Source organism: Panulirus ornatus, chromosome 14 (assembly GCF_036320965.1).
Source record: "Panulirus ornatus isolate Po-2019 chromosome 14, ASM3632096v1, whole genome shotgun sequence".
Classification (NCBI taxonomy): domain Eukaryota; kingdom Metazoa; phylum Arthropoda; class Malacostraca; order Decapoda; family Palinuridae; genus Panulirus; species Panulirus ornatus.
Genome location: NC_092237.1, coordinates 15,568,343 through 15,577,202, shown reverse-complemented (window position 1 = coordinate 15,577,202; position 8,860 = coordinate 15,568,343). Strand labels below are relative to the sequence as shown.

Here is an 8,860-nt window from a genome sequence, read left to right as displayed (position 1 = left end):
ACAGTGACGTGGCGCGACAGTGACGTGGCGTGACAGTGACGTGGCGTGACAGTGACGTGGCGTGACAGTAGATGACATGAGTTTGGTTCGCCAAGACACCGTGAGGAATTCAGCTTCAGGCTTACTCTGGGCGCCTGAGTCTTCCTGAATCCTCAAGCGGCTCTGTCTGAGCAGCATCTTTGTCTCTCGGGGTGACTGGGAAGTACCGTGTAAAATCAACTTTTCCAAGGTCTGGAGACGCTTTGCAATCTGACTGTGTAGCACTGTCTGACCCCTTCTGGACCCCATCAAATGGGAAGAAGCCGACCCCTCACCCCACCACCAGACGGCCATGGACTCCAATTTGGGGACCACTGTTCCATGTAGTACCTCCAAACGTCTCACTAACTTAACTGATGTATTTTCTGTTCCTCTATAATGTTTCGGCACTCCTGGCTACACAGTGTTGCTTGTAAATTCAGCACATTACGTCACAGTCGTAACCCTCTTTCACACACACACACACACACACACACACACACACACACACGCCTTAACTTTCACTCTCCGTCGTTGACCGAATCTTTAACACCGTCGTATGCGAGATACGTCCTCGTTAAACATCCCCATTCACTCCTGAAGCACAGTTGGCAAGGCAGAGCTATCCGCGGCCCCGTCTCCCTCCCTCCTTCCTTTCCTCCTCCTTCTCTCCCTCCCCCGAACCTGTTGAACCCCTCACCCACCACCCGGCCTCACCCTCTCTCCTTCCTATTTCCACTTTGTGAGTGCCATCGCCCGGGTCATTAGGGAAAAACTCCTTTGCCACCAACGCCTTTCCCGGCTCAGTAATTCCCCGCCCGGCTCATCACATCCCCAACACCCGCCGCTTCTATGATATCCACCTCACAAGTAGCTATCGTACAACCCCACCGTTCCTTTCTGACAGCCACCGACGTCTTGACCAACCTACATTGCAACCTGTCACACCCACCTGTGTGTGTGTGTGTGTGTGTGTGTGTGTGTGTGTGTGTAGACCACACTGACATCCGATGATGGCGCAATGGATTGGCTGTGTTTTGATGAGGTCATCAGGTGCAGTAGTGTCCCCGTGGTTCACACCCACCATTGTGTGTGTGTGTGTGTGTGTGTGTGCATGTCTCAAGCGCATCAGGAACCTCACATACCTCCAGAGATGTGGCTGGTCGTCCATTGTGGTGGCCTGCAGGCGACGCATAGTAGTAAATCCACTGTGTCTGCATAAATCCCCTCCTGACGTTAATCCCTCCTCCAGTGCGACTGGCGGTTTCTTCCCCCCCATCGACCGCTACCCAGCCAGCCACTGTAACCCATCAGACCAGCTACCAGGTCCGCCCATCCCACTCCTCTACTAAACTTCTCCATACAATACAGCCTTTATCAACCGGCCTCAAACGTTGACCCACTCATCCCAAACGTTGACCCACTCATCCCAAACGTTGACCCACTTATCCCAGCCATTGAAGCACTCAACCCAAACGCTGACCCACTCACCCCAAAACTTTAACCCGCTCATACCGAAATTTGATCCACCCACCCAAACGATGACCCACTCACCTTAAACGTTGTCCCACTCACCCCCAGACGTTGATCCATTCATCCCAAGCATTGATCCACTCACCCCGTGCGCACGTTGACACACTCATCCCCAAACGTTAGTGGTGGTGGTGGTGGTAGGTGGGTTGGGGGTGGTAGTAGCAACTGAGATGGTGTTTGGTGGTCGTTGCAATAGAGGTGGTGGTAGTAGGAGGGAGAGGTGGAGGTGATGACGGTGGTGGTAGTGGGAGGGAATGGTGGTGGTGATAGTGGTGTAGGAGGTTTTAGTTGGAAGTAGAAGTGATTGTGGTGGTGGAAGAGGGTGGTAGTTGTGGTGGTGGAGGGATGGTAGTGGTGGTGGTGGAGGGGTGGTAGTGGGAGGTGGTGGTGGTGGCGGCAGCAAGGGCCCAGCACAGTTCCCCGGCTCGGCCGCCGTCAGTGTCCCGCTGGTGGAAGCCAGGATCGCACGTCGCGCCAGGTTCCTCCCATGCCATCACTAGTGCCCTGCCTCTCTGCCTCCCGTCGGGGCTCGTCATACTATGTCCCTGTTACGTACCATGTCGTGAGGACGGTCCTCCATGTACCGTGACGTGTGTGTGTGTGTATCCCACTGGACACCTGCCAGCAGCCCTTACCTGACCAGACTTCCATCATGTTACCTGCAGCCCTTCCGTGACGCCTCCACCTTCTGTAGCTGTTGTGTTCCTTCGTCAGGGGTAGACCGCCCCGTCCGTCCGCCCTCACCCAACCCCTGCTGTGTGTGTGTCGTCTCTCACCCACCCCTGCTGTGTGTGTGTGCGTGTGTGTGTGTGTGTGTGTGTGTGTGTGTGTCGTCCCTCACCCTCCCCTGCTGTGTGTGTGTCGTCCCTCACCCTCCCCTACAGTGTGTGTGTGTGTCGTCCCTCATCCTCCCCTGCTGTGTGTGTGTCGTCTCGTCTCACCCACCCCTGCTGTGTTTGTGTGTGTGTGTGTGTGTGTGTGTGTGTGTGTGTGTGTGTGTGTGTGGGATCCCTCACTCACCCCTGCTGTGTGTGTGTGTGTGTGTGTGTGTGTGTGTCGTCCCTCACCCTCCCCTGTTGTATGTGTGTCGTCCCTCACCCACCCCTGCCGTTTGTGTGTCGTCCCTTACCCACCCCTGCTGTGTGTGTGTGTGTGTGTCGTCCCTCACCCTCTCCTGCTGTGTGTGTGTTGTTCCTCACCCGCCCCTGCTGTGTGTGTGTGTGTGTGTGTGTGTGTGTGTGTGTGTGTGTCGTCCCTCACCCTCCCCTGCTGTGTGTACTTGGCTACCTGATTGACGACAAACGATCCCGTCAGAGCTCATGTGTCGTGTGCCGAAAATATTCCCTTAACCTGCATGCGTTGTGGTCCCACGTCAGGACACTCCCCCAACCACCTGTGTTATGTGCATAAGACACTCTTACTCTACTTGAACTGCGTGTGCTTCCCTTAAGGCAACTTTATAGTCGCTGTTCCGCGTGCCATCTTGGCTGTTGCATCATCAAGGCTTATGCTGTGTCCTACCACCAAGACACTCCTTGCACACGATTGTTATATTTGTCTGTCGGTACTGTTCACGTCCCAGGTGTTATGTGTTTACCTCACCACAACCCCGACATCACCAGTCAGTATCCGTTACCTCGCTCATCGCGCCCGCCCGCCCGCCAAAGCTCCGTGTGGCTTGAGTTTATCCCAAGACGTTTAACCTCACCTCGCGCGACACTTGTGCCTGAAGGAACCGAACACCGCACACCACCGCACACCTCCTCCTCTTCTCTTCCTCCTCCTCTTCCCCATGTTCTATGTAATGTTGGGTTTGTGAATAGGGACCTTTTGCCTTGCTCTGCCCCGCTTGGGGCTGGTGTTTTTGTGCTTTCGTCAGGGACTTCCCTCCTTCTTTCCCCCACCCCCACCCACCCTCTCTCTCCTCCTCCTCCTCCTCCTCCTCCTCCTCCTCCTCCCCCAGACGACTGCTCGTGTTTTATGCATTCGTCAAGATCCCCCTCCCTCCCTCCCAGTTTCCCCCCCACACACTCTCTCTTCCTGCCCCTTCTCATTGTTTCGTGTGCTTGCGGCAGAATAATCTCCCCCTCTCCTCTCCCATTCTCCTCCCCTCTCCTCAAACCTCCCTGACTGACGTATCTCTGTTCTTTTTATTATATATATATATATATATATATATATATATATATATATATATATATATATATATATATATATATATATATATATATTTTCATAGGGTGTCGGTATCATTCACCCTCCTGTTCCTAATTCCCCTCTTTGAGCACAACTGTTCGATTCTTACGAATCAAGTCGAAAGTCAGACCATCGTCCTCAAAGGGTCACCCCGTCGTGTTTTGGGGTCGTACCTTCATTCTTAAGGGTCGTCACGTCGTGCTTAGGGGGTCGTACTGTCATGCTCATGGGATCATACCGTCACACTCAAGGGCCTCCCATCGTGCTTAAGGCTCTTAACGTCGTGATCAAAGGCCGTGTTCAGGGGTCCTACCTTCATGCTCAAGAGGTCATATTCAAGGGTCGTCACGTCATGGTTGAAGGTCAGAGGTCGTGTTCAGGGGTCGTACCGTCATGCTCGAGAAGTCAGAGATCGTGTTTAAGGGTCGGACCACCGTGGTCAAAGGTCGGGTCAGGGCGTCGCACCGTCATGGTCAAGGGGTCATAGGTCGTCTTCAGAAGTCATACAGAGGTCAAAGGTCATATTCAGGGGTCGTAACGTAATGGTCAAGGAGTCAAAGGTAATATTCAGGAGTCATGTGTGTGTGTGTGTGTGTGTGTGTGTGCGTATGATGAAGGTGTTGGTCCGTGTGTAAGGATGAACCTGATGGCCTCCAGGGGATGTATGTAGCGTGTATGTTGCGTGTATAGCGTTAATCTTGCGTGTGTGGCGTGTAGGTTGCGTGCGTATATACCGCGTAGCGATGTGTAGGTTGCGTGCGTATCGTAGCCAGATGGCAGGTATTCTGGCAGCGATCCAGTTCTCACCCAGCCGGCATCGTAGAAACAGCGGGTGCCGTGCTTGACGCAGCGGACACTGGGGAAAGAAGGGGTTAAATCGGAAAAAAAATATATATATATATCGAGGACTTGACCGTAAACACTTCCCGTTTTCTTTTTGGTTTCGTAGGTGGAAGCTATTTGTATGTGTGTGTGTGTGTGTGTGTGATGTGCGGGATGTACAGGTGATTAGCTTAATGGTTCCTGTGTTGCGTGCAGCGTGAATACTTAGCGTGCGCTTTGCGTAAGTTGTCCCGGTGGCACAGTGGGTCGTACGGGTGGTCACGGAATGATCACCTGGGTCGTACTTGGTGGTGGTGCTGAGACGGTTACCATTATGCCCTCAGTCGTACCTAGTGGTGCCAGGATGGTCAACCACTATACATAGCCTGGGTCGTAATGATGGCCCCAGGATGGTCGTCATTCTACCCAAAGGTAGTATTAGTGGTGAACGGAGGGTCGTACTGGTGTTGCCGGGATGTCTACCACTGCTCCCTGTGGGTCGTGCTTCGTTTCCTCGGGTCAATTTCAACAAGTCGTTCTAAGTCGTATTGTGTCGTTTTGAACGCGTTCTTTGTCCGACCTGGTCGTGTCCACACACACACACACACACACATATATATATATATATATATATATATATATATATATATATATATATATATATATATATATATATATATATATATATCGTATGAGTGAGAAATAAAATGGGTACCTTCACCAAGGTCTTCAGCGTGAAGTGTACGTGATAATGGATGCGACAGGAGGAGGAGGAGGAGGCAAGGCAGGTGCCGTATTGGGTTATGGTGCAGGTGCCATGCAGGGGTTGGGGGGAGGGGGTGTTATGGCTGTAACCTAGCAACACCACCCTCCCCCCTACGGGCCAATACGGGGTCCTCAGAACGCCGGCAAAAAGTACTTATGACCCGCTGAGCCATTCATTGGTTGCCACAGAGAGCAGGAGGACAAATATTCCTGTGATTTACGAGTCTTGTTTTTTGTGTGTGTTTGTGATACAGAAAGGGTGAAATGCCTTTTGAAGTGACGGTGTTGCTAACCTCGGCAAGGAAAGAGCCATAAGGAGCATACCTTTTGTGGAATTCGTCCAGTTCATCAGACATTTACGGGCTACGAAGACATCCTCTGACTCCTGCAGATTCTTGGCTGGACCTGCTGGGCCTCCTTCGTCTCTCCAGCGGCAGGTAAGAAGTACCTTTAGAACTCTTCTGTAATGCCTCCTGGTGATGAGTCAACCTACTTCCCATCCTTCCACCCCTCACTCACCTCCCCACACCACCGAACCACAACCCACCCCCTCTTATCGTTAGCTTTGAACCAATCAGGGCCTTCTCATTCCCCCAGTATAGCCTCATTACAATCGATTACAGATTCTGTGGCTCCACTGCAGGTGAACTGCGAGGGTAACAAAGCGGTAAGACATGGAAGGTACTGTAGTCCGCTGGGGAGGGCCAAGACCAGGTAGGCCAGACTTTTGTTGAGCCTAATGCACAAGGGAGTCGGGAGGGAGATGTTAGGGAGAGAATCGGGATCCTTAGCCTTTTCTAATGTAAATTGGATTTTGGGGCTTAAGAAGACTGGGGGGTTTTGCTAAAGAAAGGTTTTCCAAGAGCAGCGTGGTGGAGGGAGGAGTTTGGCCAAGAAGAGGGTTGGTGACCTGCGCCCTAGAGCGGAAGCTGTGCCAGCCAGCTGCTGCTGCTGCTGCTGCTGGTTATGTAACACACGCAAAAATGAAGAGACTTAGTCGAGGGGGAAACTCTCCGCTGGACACACTGCTGGAGCATCCACTGTGAGTAGACCACACCATGGCCTCAGCCCTCACGAGTCCTCGTTGAATAGCAGGCTCTTGGCTTACTTTGCCTGTTGTTAACTTGCACGACACACCACGGCGGGGGGTGGGGGACACACACACACACACACACACACACACACACACACACACACACACACACACCCTCCCTCCTCCCCCTTTTTTTAGCGCGACACAACGACTCTCGACTCTGATGGCCTGTCGTGTGACCGGATTGTGACGAGTCAGGTCAAAAGCCAGGTTATGCTGCCCGGGATAGTAGCCATCGTGCTGGTGAAGATAAGGACTTATGATCGTCTCATATATATATATATATATATATATATATATATATATATATATATATATATATATATATATATATATATATATATATATATTCCTATTAGTCCACAGGGAAAATGAAACACGATAAGTTCCCAAGTGCACTTTCGTGTAATAATCACATCAGGGGAGAAACAAGAGAGAAATATAAGTCAGTTGATATACAACGAAGAGACGTAGCTAGGACGCCATTTGGTATATATATATATATATATATATATATATATATATATATATATATATATATATATATATATATATATATATATACCCATAGTTTATATCTCTGTTATCACATGGTTATTCTTTATCTACTTATAATCCTTTTTTATTGACTAATATTCGTAGAGCCCAATCTGCCCAGAACTTTCCTTTCAGTAAGTTGACATTCGACACGAACAACCCACATCACCAGCGAGATTCGAACATTCGAACCGCAACGCGGGAAATACATGAGGGACGCGTTGCCACTAGACCATATATATATATATATATATATATATATATATATATATATATGTGTGTGTGTGTGTGTGTGTGCGCGCGCGCGCGTGCGAGCTGTCGAGCTGAACAAGTGAAAATAGGTCACCAGGTAAAGTATTATGACAGGCAGATGTCTGTAACAGGTGTGTCAGATGCCTTCCCCGGTATTTCCTTGGAAGAGAGCCAGAGGTTGTATGCTGAGCGCCAGGTGCATAACGTTGTCAGGTCATAATGGTGAATTCCTTCCATTGTCTCATTTGGTGTTGGGAAGTGTAAGTGAAAAGTGTGTATTTTGGTGTGTGTGTGTGTGTGTGGGTTTTAAGTACGGCCATACCATTGAAGGCTTAATGACACTTGGGCAGGTGTGCGCAGGTGCAGGCTCCTGGTGCACAAACTGGCCTGCCAATAATCGATATTGGCGCGTCCCAGGTGCCTCCCTCCTCCCACTGACTGGTCGATACCTGTCCACCTGTCTGCTGACTGTGTTTGGTTGGCCCGTTTGGTTACTTGTCTGCGTACCTGGCTGAAGTTGGTTTGGCCCCGCCTGGTTGCCTGTGCACTTATCCGATTGTGGTTGGTTGGCTTGCTGTTTGCTTACAATGGGTGTGATTGGTTGGCCCACCTGGTTGCTAGTGTGGTGGTCACCTGACGGTGGTTGCTTGGTTGGTTGGTTATGAACCTACCTGATTATACTTGGTTGACCCGGCTGGTTCTTTCTTGTGGTTGGGTTACTCCAGGCTATGTGGCTTGTTGGGTTTTGTGTCACGTGGTTGTGTGGTTACCACACGGTGTCTGGTTATATTCCAGGTTGTGTCGTTAGCGAGTTGTGAAGATTTCTTTCTGTGCAATTACATTATTCAGGCGTTTGGTTTCTGCGTTTTTTGTTGGGTTACATAACGTTACATCACATTGGTGAGCACGGGCCGCAAGGGTTTGCCCGGCCTGTGTGCTGGGTTACCACAAGTCATGTGGTTACCGCATGTCGTGTGGTTACCTCAGCTTGTATGGATACCTTGTGGTATATGGATTTGTGTTTTCTCCAGGAACGCGTGGGTGTGCGCGGGAGGATTACTTGGCTACCCTGCGCTGTGTAGTTATCCTGCGCTCCGGGGTTATCCTGGGCTGTGCAGTTATCCTGGGTTGTGCGGTTATCCAGGGCTGTGCGGGTATCCAGGGATGTTTGGTTATCCAGGTCTGTGAAGTCATCATCGGCTGTGCGGTTATCCTGGTTGTGTAGATATTATAGGCTGTATATATATTATCGGTTGTGTAGATATTATAGGCTGTGCGGTTATCGTAGGCTGTGCGGTTATCCAGGACGGGTGGTAATTAAGGCTGTACGGTTGGATATCGTGGGCTGTGTGGTTATCCAGGGCTTTACGGTTATCCAGGAAGGGTGGTGATTAAGGCTGTGTGGTTATCCAGTGTTGTGCGGTTATCCCAGGCAGTGCGGTTATCCTGGGCTATGTGGTTATCCAGGAGTGTGCGGTTATCCTAGGCTGTGCGGTTATCCTGGGCTATGTGGTTATCCAGGAGTGTGCGGTTATCCTAGGCTGTGCGGTTATCCTGGGCAGTGCGGTTATCCAGGACGGGTGTGGTTATCCAGTGTTGTGCGGTTATCCCAGGCAGTGCGGTTATTCTGGGCCGTGCTGTTAT

At 50.7% G+C, this 8,860-nt stretch overlaps 1 protein-coding gene across 1 annotated transcript in view; it reads left to right on the top strand.

The window, feature by feature from the left end:
- Positions 1 to 1,972: 1,972 nt before the first annotated feature.
- Positions 1,973 to 8,860, top strand: part of LOC139753328 (ATP-binding cassette sub-family C member 5-like) — a 525,518-nt gene continuing 518,630 nt past the window's right edge. Inside the window, exons 1-2 of the mRNA XM_071669664.1 lie at positions 1,973 to 2,029; positions 5,589 to 5,771. The gene's annotated coding sequence lies outside the window, so the exon portion shown is untranslated. The remainder of the gene's footprint in view (positions 2,030 to 5,588; positions 5,772 to 8,860) is intronic.